Here is a 19561-nt window from a genome sequence, read left to right as displayed (position 1 = left end):
TTCTGAAATATCCTCCACAGTGATCTCTTAGGAGTGTGGGTTTAAATTGCCAGCTGTTTGTGGGAGAGTAGTCTTATCATTGATATTTTTTGACTGGTTATTGTCCTTTGGTTTAAGAGGTGCAGGTACATCTATCATTCTAGTCCTTAGTTTGTATTGTTTGTGTACCTCATACACAGCTGCATCATACCCTTCTTTAAAATTGAATGATTCTCCTGACTTAGTGTGGTATTGATTGTCATTGAAAACCTCTTGATCTTGTTGTGTTAAAAAGACTTGATGTTCACTGTCCAAACCCATTAGGTTGATGTGAGGGTCCTTATTAGGTTCGCTAGATGTGGAAGCGTCAGCGTAGTTTTCTTGGAAAGGAGGTCTGACATGCTGGTTAGGATCAGTCCTTCCAACATTGGGACTTTGATTCTTTCTAAAGTTTGGGTTTCTAATATTGCTTGTTTGACCTTCCCATGATGATTTTCTTTCTATGGTTTCCACCCTGTCTCCAAGTCTGTCCATCCCTTTGATAATTGCATCTATCTTTTGCTCAAATGATGAGGGTTCTTCCTTAAAAGTAGTTCTTCTTTCAGTTCTCGCCCGGTTTCTCTTAGCAATCAGATTTGCCTCTACACTTACAGCTATGTTTTGCATGTCTACCAGGGTTGCAGGGGCTCTTTCCCTTAGTTGATATGCCATATCAGCATCAAACCCATCAGGGAAATTAATCAATGCTAAATCAGGTGGAGGCCTAAGATTTTGAGGAATGGCATTATAGATAGTGTTGAATCTAGTGCAATAGTCCAAGACAGTTTCTTGAGGGCCTCTCCTTATGGTGTCATATTCAGATAAAATGTGTAGAGGGTCCTTTTTCTTTTCCCATCTGTTCAGGAAGGACTGATAAAGGGAACCCGAATCAGCTATGGAATTTGCAGCCATTGCCCTGAACCAATTTCTTACTTCACCTGTCAGACTTTGCACGAAAATCTTCATTCTCACATCATCATCATCTATCTCATAATTTTCAAAGTAATCTTGCATTTTCTTGGTATGCTGTAAGGCAGTGTATGTACTGGTTCCATCAAAATAAGTAATCTTACTTTGGTAGTCCTGAGGCATGGCCCCAGGATTACCAGGTAACTGAAGGGGAGCATAACGATTAGCCATATTTGGAGGGATAAGTGGGACAACTGGTAGAAAGGGAACAACTGGGACAACAGGGACAACAGTAGCAGTTTGTGTGTTGGGTGTAGACAATATGTTTTGTGAAGTGGATGATGAAGAGGGGGAAGAATGAGCTATATGAAGGTGGACTGATGGTTTTGCAGGGGTTGGAATAAAACTTTGCTGAACTGCCTCAGGGCTAGATTCAGGAGATTGTTCTGGTTCCTTTTGGCTCCTAAGAGTCTTAGGAATCAAATTGGGGTTATCGAAAATAGGAGGAGGATTTGGGTCAGGATTTGACCTGGTGTGCCTAGTTCTCTTTTTAGGAGCCAGCTTCTGAACTTGCTTGTGGTATTTTTGAGAATATTTTTAGAATTTTGTAAGGAACTGTTCAAGTTTTTGGAACCACTGTCTAGAAACAGACAACAGTTTGAAAAATACGCTCTGTTCCCCAGTGGAGTCGCCAATTATGTTAGCACTCAGGTTGTTCCCTTTGACTCCCAAGGGAATACGGCCGAGGTAACCACTAACCAATCTTTGGGTCACAGGTTCTAGCCTACCTGTAACCAGAGAGGGCTCTCTCTTTGTGATTTAACTTTGTTTGTATAATATTTTAGGCTAGTTATGATGCTCAAGGTTTTGTTTTGAATTTTGTTGGATGATGATTTCAGTCAGAACAGATATATGTTTACAGGGTGATCTAGGCCATTGGGCATGGAGTCAATGATGTTTAATTGCTTGATATGTCTGCGTTGATACAACAGTGATGCTACAGAGCCAGATAAGTGTCTAAGGAACAATTCTTTAAATCTGTAATTGGGTGTGATGTAATCAGGGCATGAAAGGCAACTAAGGATCTTTCAGTAAGCTGATATGGAGAACAGTGGGAATATTACTTAGGAGCACTGAAGAATCATGATTAATTCTGAAGAAAACATTTCCAACAACAGAGATTGAATACAGGGTGTAATCAAACATATCTTGTACTATTCTTTTTCTCTATTATTAGATTGGTGAAACATGCATACGACTCAAACAAACATAAGAAGATAATACATAGATTGAGAAAACTTATTGTTCCATTAGATAGCACAGGAATTCTACAACAACACGCAGAGCATCATTGAGACATCAAGCATTCGAGAAACATTGAGCTTTTCCAGCCTTTTGTATTAGATCATCTGAAAAACATACAATATATCGCCTTAGAGTGAAAATCACCAACCCCAAATATGTTGCAAGGGGAGGTATATATACAAAATTTACATCAGAAAATATCTAGCTGGTGAGTTAATGGCTCATTAATATTGTGCCAACTCCTGGAGGATTGCAGCTAAGAAAATAAATGCTGTAGTAACTGCTCACTGTATTAGCTGTCCAAAATGGTCTGAGAATGTTGACTTTGTGATCGATGGAGTCGGCTGAAGCCGTGCTGCCCAAAATTTGCGCATTTCCTATGTTTTGGCTTGCTGTCGTTGTCTTCACGCTGAGTCACCCCTTTTTGGCCGCCTTGTATGCTGTCCAGATTCTGTTCTTTGACTTTGGCTGAGTTGAAGCTGACTAGGACCGACCAACTGAGATTACTGAGGCAAAATTTGCAGCATTGCCTACCACCAATCCTCCTTGGGCAGTTGGTGTCTTCCTATTTTTACCAAGGTTTCATCTGCCTCTGTATACCTATAAAAATTTGGTGGAACCTCAAATAAGTGATTGATCTCATGTTCAATAAAAAATAGATTTTCAAGCTTGTCGTAGAGGCCCTGCCCTGTTGGAGGCCCTGTTTCTTCAGAGGTACTGGCGGATGCAGTGATATGATTTTCAATAAAATTTGTCATCCTGGTAGCATATTGCTCACGAGGGAGCAGTCTTCCTGTGCTAGTTAGTAGGCTGGGCAATCCCTTTTCTTGCAGTGCTCCCATTTTGAGCTTGTATTCATCTACCTCAGCCTGCATTTCATGACATTTTCTCTCTACAGTTTTTACAAAATTTCTGAGGGTCAGCACCTTTTTAGCTGTAAGGACAACATCTGTTCTGTTAATGATGTTCAGGGCTGCCAGCTCCTCCTTGGTCTGATTGTTGAGAAAATTTATCATTCTGTTGGCCTGTTCAGGCCTGTTCCCTAGTACTGTTCTGGCTTTTTGGCTCTCAATTTGTGCTTGGCCAATCAATTCCATTTGTTCATGCACTGTCTTGATTGACTTCCATTGTCTAGTTAGGGAGTGGTCAATCCGAGCCCACAAAATCCTCTTTATTTCTGCCAGAGTATTTTCAAGTTTGAGCTCTTTCTCTGAGGCCTTTATTTTGTCTTTGAGAGCCTTAATTTCTCTAGTCTGCTCTGCTACAGTCATCTTTGATTTTTGATATTTAGCCTCCAGTTCTGCCAATTTTTCCTTGGCCTGCTTGATCTCGGTTGCCTGAAGTTCCAGATCTTTGATAACCTTTGTCAATTCATCCATGTTTAAGCTAGACTGAGGAGCTGTTGTTGTTGCTGCTGCTGCTTCTGTTGTTGTTGTAGTTGTTGCAGGGGTTACTGCTGCCTCTGTAGTGGTGGTAGTGGTTGAGGTATTTTGAGGAGGTTGGGAGGTTGATTCTCCCTGTTTGTCTTGCAGTGCCCCTTCTAGCTCCTTCTCCAGGTCAATAACTCTTTGATTCAGCTGCATTATTAGATCGAGTTGATCTTCAGACTCCTTTTCCTTTTGCAGCTCTGTTGTTTGAGGGTGCTTAGTGGGAAGCAATTTCAGTCTTTTCATCAATGCAGCAATATCATCTTCTTTCTTTTTCATGAGGGCCCTCACACCCTTTGGGTCCTTAGGATCATGTCCTAGGTCCACAATGATGTCCTCCAGTGTTTTAATCCTGTTGTCCTTGGCCGTGGAGGACATTCTCTCGAAATCTAGCTGAATGTTGGTGTTCTTCAACGATTCTTTCAATTCATGGGCCATTGTGGCCCTGTCTACCAAGGTGGCATAGACCATTTCCCCCGTTTGCTTGTGCAACTCTATCTGGTCCATGGGGTGAATGTCCTTTGCCATGACTTCTAGCTTTGTTTTTACAAAATCTGCAGCTGAGTGAGGCTGCGGTACCTTGGGTTTGAAGTGGCTGAGGATTATCTTTTTCTCTTGTATATCATACACTGACATCAACCTCTCTTGTTTAGTTGGTGTTGCTTTGAGGAATTGCTTGTACACCTCCACTCTCAACAGCTCATTTTGTGCCTTTATCTCTTTGAAGGAAGCCTTGGTGCTTGAAGGCTTCTTGCTCTGCTGAGTGGAGGAAGACACCTCCATGCCAAGCTATAATCCTTGCTCTTGTTGAAAAGAGCTTGTAGCTGTTTGCTGACTGTCTCCTCCTTCTTTCCTTGGGCTCTCAAGGACTTCCTCTCTTATTTCTTCTATGACCGGGGAGTCAACCTTTTGCCTCTTGGCTTCAGGTAGCTGGGAGGATCCACTAGCAGGTGTGGACTCTTCTCGGTCCTGTTTCTTGCCCCTTTCCTCATGTGCAGGGGTCTGCAATGCAGGCACTGTTGGTGGTTCTGTTTGTGGTGGAGGGGTTTGCTCTTGTTGCTGCCCAATTGAGGAGGCAGGCTTTTCTTTTACTATGTCTTCTTCAGCACCCATTATTCCTTTGCCCTTATCTGTGCCTAATGCTGCTGTAGATGGCGCCTGGGTGGCTGGTGCAGTTGTAGTAGTTGAGGTTCCTTCTCCAACCAGATGCAGCTGCTTGAAAATTACCTGTTGCACATAATCTAAGTCAAGAGTTTTTTCCAAGTCCTTGACATTTCTTTGCATTATTTCTTCTTGAGTTAGTTCCTCAATTAATGTGTCTTGCAACCATTCTTGCTGATTGGCATACTGCTCAATTTGTGGAATTTTACAGTGCTCGTAGCCTAGCAGCCTGTACTTGACTCTTTTAGCACTGATGAAGCCTTCAGGGTCATAAGGGACCCACCAGAAGCTTCTTGATAGCTTGTATTTATCTTTGAGGATTTGCTCAGCCTCTTGCCATCCCTCTTTTTTGTTCATGATAAAGGGGCCCAGGTGGTGTTGGAACTTGAGGTGGGCTTTCTTCTTGGCACTATGAAAGTGGGTGAGGTCAGAATTAATGAGCTGCCTATAGTATTCCAAGGCGAACAGTCTCATTGGTACATATCTCGGGAGCCTATATGGACAGAGCTCGCAGCCATAAATTCTGATGACTATATGATTTTGGTATAGGTACCAATCACCTATTTTATAATTTTTGGACAGCTGCAGAGTTTTCTGGATTTCAAATGACACTCTGGGAGGAGGGGATCTCATCAATAGGCAAGAGACCGGGTAGACAAAATGATCAATAAATTCACAGTATGAATATGGTGAATCTTGGACTTGGTGGAAAACTGATGACCAGAAGATGACAGACCTTCTTTCTCCCCTAGAATCCAGCTTCTTGATAGGGCACTGAAAGGCCTCGGATTGATAATACATGAATAAGTGGTAGATATATGATGAATATTTGAATATACCCTCCCTGTCCACTTTGAAGAGTTGGTCATGTATCTTGTTGGCTATGAATTTAGCAAAGTTGTATTTGTAAGCAGGAGGTTGGCCTGGACTATAAGCAGCTAATAACACTAGCATTGTCTCATCAACGTGTTCACTGGTTTTATAGCCCAACACATAGGAAATCATGTCAACCAGAAGTTGGCCTACATCAGTAAAATGGACATGCAAGAAAGGAGGTGGCCCTGTGGGCTGGCGGTCAACTCTCATAAATGTCTTGGTGATCTTCTCAATGTCAGCAGTGGAAAGCTTGGCACCTGTATCCAGTAGATAGTTCATGGAGAAGGGAAACAACAGCTGAGTTTGTTTGAAGTTGAGCATCTGGTTGATGGAGTCAGCATTGATGTGGAAGAGTATGCTCCCAGATGGAGACTTGACAGCTCTGTGATTTGGATCATAAGTCTCAGCACAGAAGCGGATGATTTCTGGAAAAATGTTAACGGATGGGAGAAAATAGTGAGGCAGATTGGATTCCCATATCCCATATGTGTCATTGTTGCTCAAATAGTTGTCCCTCAATTCCCGGAAGGTCTGTAAATGGTTCCTGTCACCCACAAGGTCTTGGATGAGGTAATCTCTGTCAGCAAGAGGCATGGCCTCAAGCTCTTTGTTAGGTGGATTCATGGGGGCAACACTAAGAGCTGTGGGTGCAGCCATTGTATAGCGTTTAGGTGTTGTCTTTGGAATGCAGTTTCTGAATGTAACGGTGTGAATGTAATAGCTTGTAAATCGTTTTTAGAAGTTAGGTGGCAGACTGAATCCAGGTGATGCCAGCTATATCTTCAAAGAGGAGTGAGTAGATTAAGCAGACTTGCCTTTGCTCTGCTCTGGTAAATTCGCAAGGATTATGAACAGTTAGGATGCATTGCAGAGGGGGGGCAGGACTATAAGCTGGTGAAATGCAGTTCTTCAATTATATGCTCGGCAAAAGGGAACAATGCCGGGCAGTTGGAGGGTAAATTGCAAATTAAGGCCGAAAATGATTGTTCAACAGTGAATTTTGGACAAGGGGACAATGTGGATTATTTTGGGCCAACATTTACTGAATGACAGTATTTAATTTAGGATTTACCAGGTATTCAGTGGAGAACTTTGCAGAGAAATGGCAAGAACACGGGCAAATAGGTAAATTTCGGCAAATACCTGGATAATTAGCGCCGAGAGCTGCCGGGTTGAGCAATGGATGGAGAATGTAGCTGAATTGGTAGGTGGCGGCGTTCCAAGCTTTGAATTCGTAGTGTGGAGGCAATTTTTGGAATAAACGAACATAACGACTCCCTCTCTTTTCCAGCGAAAATGACAAAAAACGGTTCAATTGCGCGTTTATAACGACAAATTCGGCACATATGGGTTTTGGCACTTTTCCGCCGATGATGTCAGCATGACGTCATCGGTGGGGTTCGGGTATGGATGATGACGTGGGTGCTGAGTTGGAGGCCAACGTGGCGGGACACGGTGGAGGGACGTGGGGGCTGCAAGATGGCGTGGAGGGCGACCTGGCGTGGGGGCAGGGGCCTTGGGCCTGATGTCATCATGACGCGGGAGTGACGCGACAGGGGAGGCGGATTGCGGGAGGGCGGTTTCCGGTTTTCCCGCACCGCTATAGGGGAAAGGTGGTAATGGGGAGAGGGGCTCCGAACAACCTCGATGGCTGCCACACGTCCAACGTACGGGAGCAAAACCACCCGCTCCCCGGACGCTAAACCACGGCAATTCCAGGACTGAGATTGACCACCCACCTTTGGATTGGGGGCAGGGGAAGATCAGCGGCTGGCGGGCTCCCCGACCCAGCGTGCAAGTTTGGGTGGGGACCCGCCAAACAATTAAATAATATTTAATATGGCAGGTTCAAAACTTTGTTTATGGGGGTTTTAATGGGTTTCAAACACATATGGGTTAACATGTCGGGGTTTAATCAAACATTTAACATTAGGTTTGAGCGCGGGGGGGGGGGGGGGGGGGGAGGGGTTTTCATAGGTTTTTTTCGGGAAAATGGTAGGTGAGGGTTTAGTGTAGGCTATTAATCTAACCAGGGGTTAGAGTAATTCCAAAGTAAGGGTTGACTATAGTCCCTAATGGACTAATGTCTCCCATGAAAATGCTAATTAGCTATAATGCTAAAGGGGGGGATATTTATATATTTTTCTGGGTTTTTTGCATAGAATGCTATAATAGTAGGGGGAGGGCTAGCAGTTAGGGATTTATATAGTGAAATTAGAAATTAATATGGATTGGGGATGTGAGAGAGGAATAGAGAGCTAAGTTTAATGAGTAAACTTAGCTTTAGAAGCAGATGGGAGTGAAAAATGACTATAAACAGGAAATGTGGCTTCTTTTCAGAGAGAGAAGTCACAACTTGACATGAAATTTACAAATGAGAAATGTAAGGAGGACTGTTTAGGCAGATCCTACAGTGCTCAAGGGTATGTTGGTAAGAAACTTCTGAAGGGGATAAGGGAAGTTAGTGATGGTTTGGTAGTTTGCCAAATAGGCCATTGCTCTTGCCTTTCTCCTATTGGTGAGATCATATGTTATTTTTCTCATGTCATATGCTTAGATCTTGTTTTCTGCAACCTTCAACTGCCTACCCTACCTAATATGCCTAACATTCTTTCTTCCTTTGGATGGGTGCACTTAGCCTTGCAAACCCTAATAATTCTCTTTTCTCTTTGCTGTCCTCCTATCTAAGTCTACCCTTATGCCTTCCAAGGGCCCAGATTAAGCAGTTGGGCTCCTTCCTTTCTCTATCCACCTAGTCATCTGTCAAGCTTGAACTGTTTAAGCAGGTACTTCCTTTCTAGTCTAAAACATGCAATTTAAAACATGGTATGGCCCAGCTTAAGCTGTTGGACCACCCATCAAAGTAGCAGTGGAATTTTGGATTAGCCACTTTCATGGTCTTTATTTGGGGTTCATTTCATTTATTTTTTCTTTGACCAGTTCATTTTCTTGCCTTTTGATTATTCTTTTAAGGCATACCCTCTTTACATTTTTTAACTGTCTGTTTCTTTCACAAAAATGGAACCTTAGTACCACGGAAGATGAACATTTTTTGGCACTTCCACTGTCAATCATGAGAAATGAACACCTATTGGTATAGGAGGCTAACACTATCAAGAAGGGACAGACCAAAAACTTCGGGTATGGAACTATCTTGTGCTCTTTCTTCTTTGAGAGGGTCCCCGCACTTCGTCCTAGAGTACTGGTTTCAATCAGCACCCCACGAGATCCACGAATGGGTAGGTGGGCTGACTTGATGAAACGTCTAGGAGGTGGGGACATCCCACGGACTGCTTTCGATGATGACTTCTTCTCCTGGTGGGAGCAGAAGATCATTGCCATAGATGACTACCCTTATGCTGGGCTGGACTTCCGAGGAGATCCAGATCTAGCTTTGCCACCAACCACAACATGGGGCGACATAGGTAACAAATATTTTTGATTTTACAATTTTTTGTGATTTTTCAAATATAATAATGAATTTTGAAAAATAATTTGGATAGGATTCAAATCACTAATATGATGATCATGTTCTATATATTGGGTCGGTGCGACCATATGTGTTTCCACGGCATGGACGTCGTGGCCGAGGGGCCGAAGAGGCGGCTACAGACATAGAGCAACTTCTACACACTGTTGAGTGGCACTTGGTGAGACTAACTCACCGAGTACCGATGGAGGCCGTAGAGGATCTCCCTATAGATATGCAGCGTCATGTGGTTGGCATGCCACGAGACTAGGTTCGCACTCTTAGGCGTGTGGCCAAAGCAGTAGTTGCATACTTAGTCGCTCATCCTGAGATGGGGCATTAGATGTACAAGACATGATTATGGGCATTTGAGTCCAAATTTTTTTATATTATTTTGGACACACTTATGTACACTCGAGATGTTTTATTATATATATACAGTTCTGACTTTTGATGCTTGATTTTATTGTGATGAATGAATGATATGCCAGTCTAAAGCTTGATTAGCGATAGAATCAGCTAACCAATTATGAGATCTTGGAATGTGAAAATAATTAATGTAAGTAAATTATCTTTGCAACAACCTCACCCTTAAATACTGGCGATATAAACATGGATCCCTTACCTGATAAATGTGATTCAGTTGTGACACTATCAATTGTGAATCAAGATAGACTACCAACGAAACGATTTCATAAAGAAATTGCTTCCAATAGTAAATTAATGACGGCAATATACTCTGCCATATTATTTGAAGTAGGACCAATGCATACTCCCCTTGACACCATCAATTGACCAGTTGGATGGTAGATTACCCAAGCTGCGGAAGGGAGGTTCCGAGTGTGATGACTAGCACCATTGGTGAATCCAAAATAGACCAAGTCATCCATCAACACCTACCACAGTAGACCAAAAAGTGTTGATATCAAAAAACTCTCAATGAGATATGTACAAATATACAAAATGTACAAAGAAGTCATTGCCTAGCTGCTACTTAAGCAAAGTACTTCTTGAGGTAGAGCTCGTTTTGGGGCTCTGCCAACTTGTTTCCTTCAAAATTGATTAACTCATACGCCCCTTTTTCTAAAACTCATTTAATTATAAAGGGACCGTACCACATAGGTTTGAACTTGCCTACCCCCAAGGCATCCTTATCTTGGTCATAGACCAAGACAAGGTTGCCTTTAGAAAAAACTCGAGGACGGACAGCTTTATCATACTGAGTTTTAACCCTTTTCTTATGAGCCTCATTGATTGTGGCAGCATCTCGACACTGCTCATCGAGATGCTCCAAATGAAGGAGGCGCTCTTCGAGACTAGAAGTCTCTGGGAGGAGCTCAATAGCTAACTTAAGAGATGGAATTTCACATTCAACGGGAAAGATAGATTCCATCCCATAAACTAACTAAAAAGGTGTAAAACCTGTAGCAATCTTTATGGAGGTTCGGTATGCCCAAAGAGTCAGATACAACATAAGATGCCAATTGGACCGATTTTTGTCGATCGTCCTTTGTAGGATTGTCTTAAGGGTTTTTTTCACTTCCTCAACATGTCCATTAGCCTGAGGATAATATGGAGACGAGTGCTTCTACCGGAAACCCAATTTAAGAGCTAATTCAGACATTAGTTGGTTCTAGAAATGACTACCATGGTCAGTGACAATCTCTCTCGGGATACCGAACCTTGAGATAATCTGCTTAAAAAGGAATAATGTTGCTGTTTCACTATCATTTTTATAAGTGGGCATGGCCTTAGCCCACTTCATGAAGTAGTCTACGACCATGATAATGTACTTGTGATTCGCTGTTGAAGGCGGATTACAAGTTGTAAAATCAATACCCCACTTAGTAAAAGGACCGATAGTGACAATGAGGAAAAGAGGAGTTGGATGTGCATGCATCTTCTGAGTATAGATTTGATAGGGGTGACAGTGTTTGACCGCTTCAACACAATCTTTGAAGAGAAAAGGCCAAAAATAGCTAGCACGCAAGATACACTGGGCTGTAGCAAGCCCTGAAAGATTACCACCACAAGCTCCACTGTGGCAATCATTAAGCACTGACTCTGCTTCCTCTAGGGTTAAACAACACCGAAGTATTGACTCAACCCCTCGATGATATAATGTGTCACCGATGATGAGATAGTTCTTAGCCAGGTGACGTAATTTTCGGTGTTCATCCTTAGAGAAAGTAGAGGGGAACTTCAAATTATGGAGATAGACAATGATATTTCCATACCAAGGGTCGAGTGAAGAGATGAGGAATGAATGTTCGTCAGGTAAACTTTCCTCATAAACAATATCCTCTCCACAAGTCAGCTCAGAGATTAACTCCGTAAAAACCATAGATTTCTTAGACTTGGTAGACAAGAACTCGAGATCGAATTCTTGTAAGATGACTATCCATCAATTATATTTGCCCCAATCACTCGTCTACTGAGGACAAATTGGAATGGATTGACCATTGCTAAGACAAAAGTTTTGCGTAGCAAAATATAATGGCGGAGCTGCTGGACAGCATGGACAGCTGCCAAAGCCAACTTCTCAACAGGGGAATAGTGAAGTTTAGGACCTATCAAGCCTCAGCTCAAATAATAAATCACATGCTCTGTGAGAGCATCGTCTTCCTGAACGAGAACCATACCTATGGTTGATTCTTCCGCAGCGAGATATAAAAGGAAGTCCCTACCATAATCTGGTGGACTCAAAAGCGGGGCAGAGACTAATGCCTTTTTCAAGGCATCGAACGACCGCTGCGCAAAGTCATCCCACACATATGGAACTCCTTTACGTAGCAAACGCATAAATCCTTTAGTGATCTCGGCATAGTTCACTATAAACCTTCTTAAGAAATTAGCTTTCCCTTGAAGACTTTGAAGTTGTCGAATTGAGGATGGGGGAGGCAACTGAATTATTGCCTCTACCTTGAAGGGATCAACCTGAATCCCTTCATTTGACACAATGAACCCTAATAACCGACTAGATGTAACCGCAAAAATGCACTTATTGGGATTCAACCGGATCTTGTAAAATCGACATCGCTCAAAAACCAATCGAAGGTGACTAGGATGATCAGTTCTCTTTCAAGAACGAGCAGCTAGATCGTCCAAGTATGCTTTGATGATATGTTTAATGTCATGGAAAGCATATGACATGGCCCGTTGGAAAGTAGCTCCAGCATTTTTAATACCAAAAGGCATCTTTCTATATGCAAAGGTACCCCAGGGACATATAAAAGCTGTCTTATGCTGATCTTTAGGATGGATAGAGATCTGATTATAACCAGAGAAACCGTCCATGAAGGAGAAAATATCATTGTCCACACACTCATCAATAATATGATCAATAAATGGCGTGGGGTAATTATCTTTTGGACAAGCTTTATTTAGGTCCCTAAAGTCAATGCACACTCAGATTGTTCCTTTCTTTTTATCCATAGGGACTGGATTAGAAACCCAATCCGTAAGAGGAACAGGGCATATGAAACCTGCCTTGAGCAGCTTCTATACTTCAGCTTTAATGGCTTCTGCTTTCCTAGGATTAATCGGCCGAAGCTTTTAATGAATTGGTTTGGCGTTTTCATATGTCTTGATCTCATGTTGAACTATGGATGGATCAATGCCAGGCATTTCTTCATAAGACCAAGCGAATGCATCTCGAAATTCCTTAAAAAGGTTAGTATAAATTTGGATTTCTTCAGGGGAACATTCAGCTCCAATGAAGAGATTCTCGATCACGCTAGGGTTCCTAGAGATGTTTATAGATATCTTTTTTGAAATCACTGACATATTACCTTTGGCACGAAATTTTGTTGGAGCCAAAGGATTTGATACCGTACAAACATCACTAGTAAAGAGCTCGTAGAACCTAGATTCTACTTCCTGCAATGGAGGAAGAAAATATGAACGATGGTGTAAATCTTCCCAAGGTTGATGTAAACCCATCATTACTTCTAAGATTGCTTCCTAGGATGATAAAACCATGTCTAAACAGTCCATAGCGGAGGTAGAATCAAGGATCTAGGCCGGGGCCACATCACCATCTAGCTCCTCCTCGGAGAAAGGAGTAGACAAGCTATTTGCAGAGTTGACGATAGAATGATATCTGAGCTCTGCTGTAGACATAGGAAATGCCATTCCACCAACTTGTCCTTCAACTAATGTGGTCATAGGGGAATGCAAGGTCCAAGGGTTTGAAAAGTAATGAGTTCGAAAGAACCCTTCTCGTGGATATTCCTTGGTTGATGAAACAACATTGATTCTAGCAATGGGAGAGGGAAGATCAAAGGTACCCATCAATGAAGAATACATCCCAACTCCTAGATTCTCGGTAGGTGGACAAGGGTTATCCATTAAAGGAACAATAGAGTTCAAAGTTGCTCGAGGATCGACTGGACAATAATCCAATTCATCAACCTTAAAGATTTTCGCTTCATTAGGAAAGCAAATGACACGAAACAGAGTCAAAACAATAGTGTCCATCTCGTATACCCAGTTCCTTCCTAAGAGGATATTGTAGTCTAGGTTAGCATCAATGACTTCTACTTCAACATTAACGACTTTTCCCCCAACACATATGGAAAAGGCCGGGATAATCCCATGTGGCTTATGAGAATGCTCGTCAAATGCAGTCAGGAGGGTAGGTGAAGGAACAGCCGAAGGCGATCTGATGGCCTTCCAGCATGACATCGACATGATGCACGTGGAAGCTCCTTCATCAATAACAGTACGAAAAATGTTAATTTTTCGGTATGTAGACTTTATTTGAAAAGCCATGTGATGAGGGAGTCACTTTTTGATGTTCAGCATGTCGAAAGTGAGCACTAAAGAGTTATTTGGATCAACTACCCCTATGGCCGAAAGTAAAGCACTTCGTTGAGCTGGACATGATTGGAGAACCTCTAAAGTGGACATAGCACATGGACTCTAAGCCAGATCCTCAAAAATGGAGTAGTTCTGGGTGGCCCTAACATTTTGATTGATAGTCGCGCATTTAGCAGAACCTTTCAGTATTCATGGTATAGTCTCGACAGGGGGTCGCTCAATATGAAGGTCGGTACTTCCGGGAGTAGTTTTGTCCTTGGATGTTTCAGCTTCACCGTAATCACATGACTGAGTAGCCACATGGACATTATAACCCATCATGAAAACATTTGATGATTTTTCCCCTTCCTGGTTGCCCCCTGCAAAGGTACCAGAGTTTGAATTCACGCCAGCAAGCAGTTGCTGCCCTTGGGGAAAAGGGTTAGTTAACACAGCTTGAGAACTAGAAGTCCCTTGCTGCCCTAGCAAGCACTAAGTGTCTTGAATCTTTGGGCAGAGATGAGTTAAATGGTCTCCACTACATAATTTGCACAGAAACTTGACTTTCTTTTTAGACTCATTTCCACCACCACCAGCATTATTGCGGATTTATTTGCGTCAGTTTTCCCATCTTGACTCTTTTTCTTACCTCATCCTTTCTTTTTCCCATTGGAATTTTGATTTCCTTTGGGATTGGCAGATTGGACAACATTAACCAAAGAAGGCTGGGAAGACGAAGGGTTAGACGATGTGACCTAGTTGTTAGGAGCAGTGTGTAAAGACAACCGCTGCAATTGGGTCAAAAAGTTCACCGAATTTGTGTCTACCGATCCAAAGATACCATCCACATGGGGACCTAGCTTCGACTTGGCTATATCAACCTTAGTCTCGGGAGAATCAGGCAAGATTTCTTGTAGAATCCCAGACTGAGAGTAAATCAATTCTAACTGCTGGGCCCTAAAAATAGCTTGTTCCTCAGAATAGACTCCGGACAGGGAGACATCTTTAAAGATTTTAGGTTGCAAAGATTTCAAAAACCATTCAAGGCAGTATTTCAGAGGTATTTTAGCTTTAATGAGCCTCTTTCTCTGTCTCCATTCCTGAATGTGATAAAAAATGTGAGTTACCATATCTTGACGAAAATTGGCCAGAAGTTCAGTTCCGGCATCATAACGGACGAGCAACTGGAAATGATTTAGGAAGATATTAGCTAAGTCGGTGAAAGATGTAAAGTTGCCCCATGGCAACTCTATGTACCACTTGGCCGCATTACTAGTCAAGGTGCATTGAAAAAGTCTCAACCTAACCGAGTCATCGATAAGGGAGTTTGATGAGCACCACAAATGGAATGTGGTTACATGGTCGCCTGGGTCTTCGCCGCCCTTCCCCTCGAACTTTGGAATGTTCGAAGGGAGTTTGGTTGGGACCGGAGGCCAGGCCGGATTGTATTTGATTGGATCATTTGTTAATTTTGTGAGATCTAGCAAATTCAACGTTGCTAGAAAAGGAAGCCTAGGAGGACCTTGGGGATTCCACCCAGACTGGGTGGAGCTCCCAAAGTTCTGAAAAGATTGGCCTAGATTTTGGAAGGCACCAAGCTACCCAAAGTAACCCACAGAACTAGCTGAACCAAAAGGCAGACCTTGTGATCCAGCAAAACTCAGAGTTTGACCAACTCTGGCCAAAAAACCTCCATAACCGGTGAAGCTTCCTCCTAAAGGATTATAAGGAGTTGATAACCCCTGATAAGGATTCCAAGCAGAAGCTAAGGGAGGAATACTTCGAAACATGCTAACTGTGGAGTATGGCCTATTCCCTTGTTGGCTGAAAAACAGATTCCCAGTTCCCATGCCACTAATCGTAGGGTTAGTCCAACCTTGAAAGGGATTGCTACTTTGTCCTGTAGTGGAAAAAGGCATAGATCCTATCATCGGTTTGGAATGTGGTATATGACCACTTCCAAAAGGAAAACCCTGAAATGAATCCGATCCACCCATCATGGATGTGGAGGCACTGAATGGAACTGACCAAATACCCTGTGAATGGGTGCCAAATGGGAAAAATCCAGAACTAAAAACATTGGCTTGGGAATTTCCACTCATGGAAGGAATGGAGGTAGACCCAACTAAAGATGTGTTAGCAAAAGACCAAATAAATATGTAGAGGGGATGGAAATAGTTCGTCCCCCTTGTACAGATGTTGGAGTCTGCATAGTTGTAGCACTTGTGGTAGAAGCCATGCTTCCAGTAGTGGTCATCGATGTTAAGTGTGCAATATGACCTGGACTTGATGGTCTATGTGTCAGAGTCCCCATGTATTGTAATACGTATGGATGGCTAGAAGGTAGGGGAGAATTCAGAGCCGCTGACGACTTTGGGAGTTCTTCTACCTCTATTTTATCTTCCGATTGAAAGAGAACTCGAGAAAGAACTGGAGTGTTCCTCTCTTGTTCTGCGGAAGTACCAGGCTTGTCCTGAACACTAATGCCCTTGAGGGGAGGATCAATCCCCGATGCGTTAGCTGCCACAGAATGAAACTAACCGATAGTATTACCTCTGTGCCTTCTAGGAGAAGGCTCTAAACTTGGTGGTGAAAGACCACGAAGTCTTCGAGACTGCCTAGGCGATTGGTCAGCCACTTTTATTTTTTTTATTAAGATCTAATTAAAGACTTGATAAAAAATGAAAGCTAGGCCAACTAAGAGAATAGAGCACACACTAAAAAGTCCCTAAAAGATGTCAGCCAGTCAAACAACTTTCAAGAATTTCCACTCCAGGTGATGAGGACCGGACACCAAAATACAACAAAGTGAAGTAAGGGGCCTTCCGAAGATAGTCTAGGATAATGAAGACCTAGTCGTACCAGTGAAGCTAATAGAGGAAGTTACGCTGACCTCCTAACAATAGCCTGCACTGGTGCAAGCCCCCAAGCTTCTCAAGGGTGCCCTCCAGTAGTACCATTGAGAGTGATACAACATTGACCTCAGGTGCCACAGGACTCCCCTCCGCAGCCACCTATGTAGATCCCTAGGAGAAGCAACTAAGGTTACCAACTTGTGTCAAAAGCCAGGCGGAACAATCTTGAGGTAAGATCTGACAAGTAGGAGAGGGGGTATCTCTCTTCCTTATCTTCAAAAACCCTCGTGCTTAACTCCCAGATCCGGAGCTTTCTTGGTCTTCCTAATGCTATTGGATTTGCACTCACTATTTAGACTCCTATGTTTGATAGTTTAAATGGCCTTGGAGAGTTTTCTCTCCACTCGCCTAATCCAAGGCCCTAAAATATCCTAAAACTTCTTGGAGTGTCTAACTTGACAATTATAAAAAAGTTTTAGTGTATTTTAATTAGCGCTTGTTTTTAAATGTGTTGTTCTTTAATTCAAGGGATAAGCGGAAGCAAAACTTGCGGTGTTTTGATGCAAAAGAATTTAATAAAAACCAAACTATATGCAAATGCACTCATTTTGTTCTTCGATGAAAGAAATTTCTACTAGGTTCAGAGGAACTTCTAAGAAAGAAACAAATTTTTCTTTTCTTTTCTTTTACTCAAGCTTCACACTCACAAAAATTAACAAAACTATAGATGCCCTAAAAAGATGCACAAATTTATCCTAATGCAATGAGTACACGCTGATGCAAAACTTAAGACTACTCTAAATCAAGAAATGAAAGTAACTTGTTTATCAATTCTACTTTGCCACTTAAGATGTTTAGATAGAATATAAGTTTCTAATGCTCATTTTCGTCCAAACACTAAAAGAAAGTTTCAAGACAAACAAAAATGCACTTTCACTCACAAAAAGAAACTAAATCAAAACAAAGTTCAAGAAAGAAAAACCAAGTTTTCAAGAAGTTTTCTTCAAAAGAAAAAACAAAAATGTCTTTTCAAAAGTGCTCTTAAACAAGACTGAAACTTTATGATCGAAGAATAGGCAAAAAAACACCTTGCAAGTTAACAACACAAAACAGGTGAAAACTCAACAAAAGAAAAAAATGTGTTTCAAGATGCTCTTAACAATCAAAAGCAGCTACAAGAGCTGGGCAACAAAAACCAAAAGATCGAAAAGACAACTTTCAAGAAAGTGTGAATCAACAACTTTCGGAAAGTAAGAAAAGTAGATGGTCACAAAGATGTAGTTTTGATATGCAAACAAAAAGTCACCAAAACAATATTTGACACAAAGATTGAGATCAATCTTTCTACCCTGGAAGACCAGAGCAGCCAAGATTCCCAGTAATAAATCTTGTGTACTTAAACAAAAACAATGATGCTTGCACAAAACAAAACCAGACCAACACTTTCCACAATTGGAGAGAGTTTGAAATCATATACTTGTTGTAAAAATAAAGACTGGCACAAAAAAGTAACTGTTTAGGACTGATTCAAACCAGCAGACAGATCTTCAGAAACAAAAATATTTGAAAAGTCTTGAAAATTTTAGGGTATACGCGACTATGTTAGTGCACAACTGCATGTATACGCAACTTAGCCCAAGGAAACTTGCGTATACATGGGTTGACTTGAGGAAACTTGTGTACATATGCTTCTATAAACTAGAAAAACAACATATATAACAGATTACAAGAAAAAACAAAAAACAGTCTGAAGAAACTGATCAAACTTACAGTTCAAGTTCCTATAGGAACAGACTACTCAGTCACAGCAAGTAAATAAACAGTTGAGCTCTAATTGGCTTGAACAAACCCAAACTAGGAATAACAATATTGTTGTCCCCGTTGGAGTTGTCAATTCTGTTAAGGGAGAATGTCCCCTAGGGTCTTGGGTTAATACCCTAGTAGAGCGGGGGTTATCTATAAAGAAAAACAAGCATTCCACACAGCCATGATGCTAATATAAACAAACTACGCGAAAAGGGGTGCACCTGGGTGTCCTTCATTTGGGAAGATCCAGCTAGGGTCCAAACCCTCTTAGATTTCCTTTTACTCCTTCAACCTGCAAAACAATCAATTCAAGAAAGCACAATAGTATATGGACTAAACATCATAAAGAAATCAACTTCATATCATATTGAAAGTTAGTTATGCAATTCAAATAATCGTTCATTTGTAAATCATAACATTGATATCATAAACATGAAGAAGATTCATATCAGGAACTCGACAAGTGTTTCTTTTATTATAGATAACTAAAGTACAGAAAGGAATTATTTCACCTGAGTCTTCCTTTTGTAGGCTCCAAGCGGAACCGTCCTCTAGATTCGTCCGATCTCAAGCCTTCAACAAGCTCCTTCCATAACTCACTCAAAGATATCTCAACAAATGGAAAGACATCATATCTCAATGAAATAAGGGTTTCCTGTAATGGGGGAAGTGCTGGAAGCACAAGGATCTTCAGACCTGATCTGGGATAATCTCAACAGAGTGATTTTTCTCTCTATTCTCTCCTCCTTTAGGCCTTCCCATTGAAGCCTTTTTCTACTTCTCCCAAAGTAGTTTTTTAGCTGGGAATTCGTTGGGAACAATTGGGCCACTAGCACTAATAGGTAATCAGTAGGTAAAACCTGCGATCTCCACCCGAAATTAAGGAGATTTAATTTTTTTAAGTGTTTTAAGACATATACGTAGGTTGGGTATAC

Source organism: Pinus tabuliformis, chromosome 3_1 (genome assembly GCF_031772625.1).
Source record: "Pinus tabuliformis cultivar Carrire ecotype Pingquan chromosome 3_1, CPIR1, whole genome shotgun sequence".
Classification (NCBI taxonomy): Eukaryota; Viridiplantae; Streptophyta; class Pinopsida; order Pinales; family Pinaceae; genus Pinus; species Pinus tabuliformis.
Note: the sequence above shows the minus strand (reverse complement) of the source record.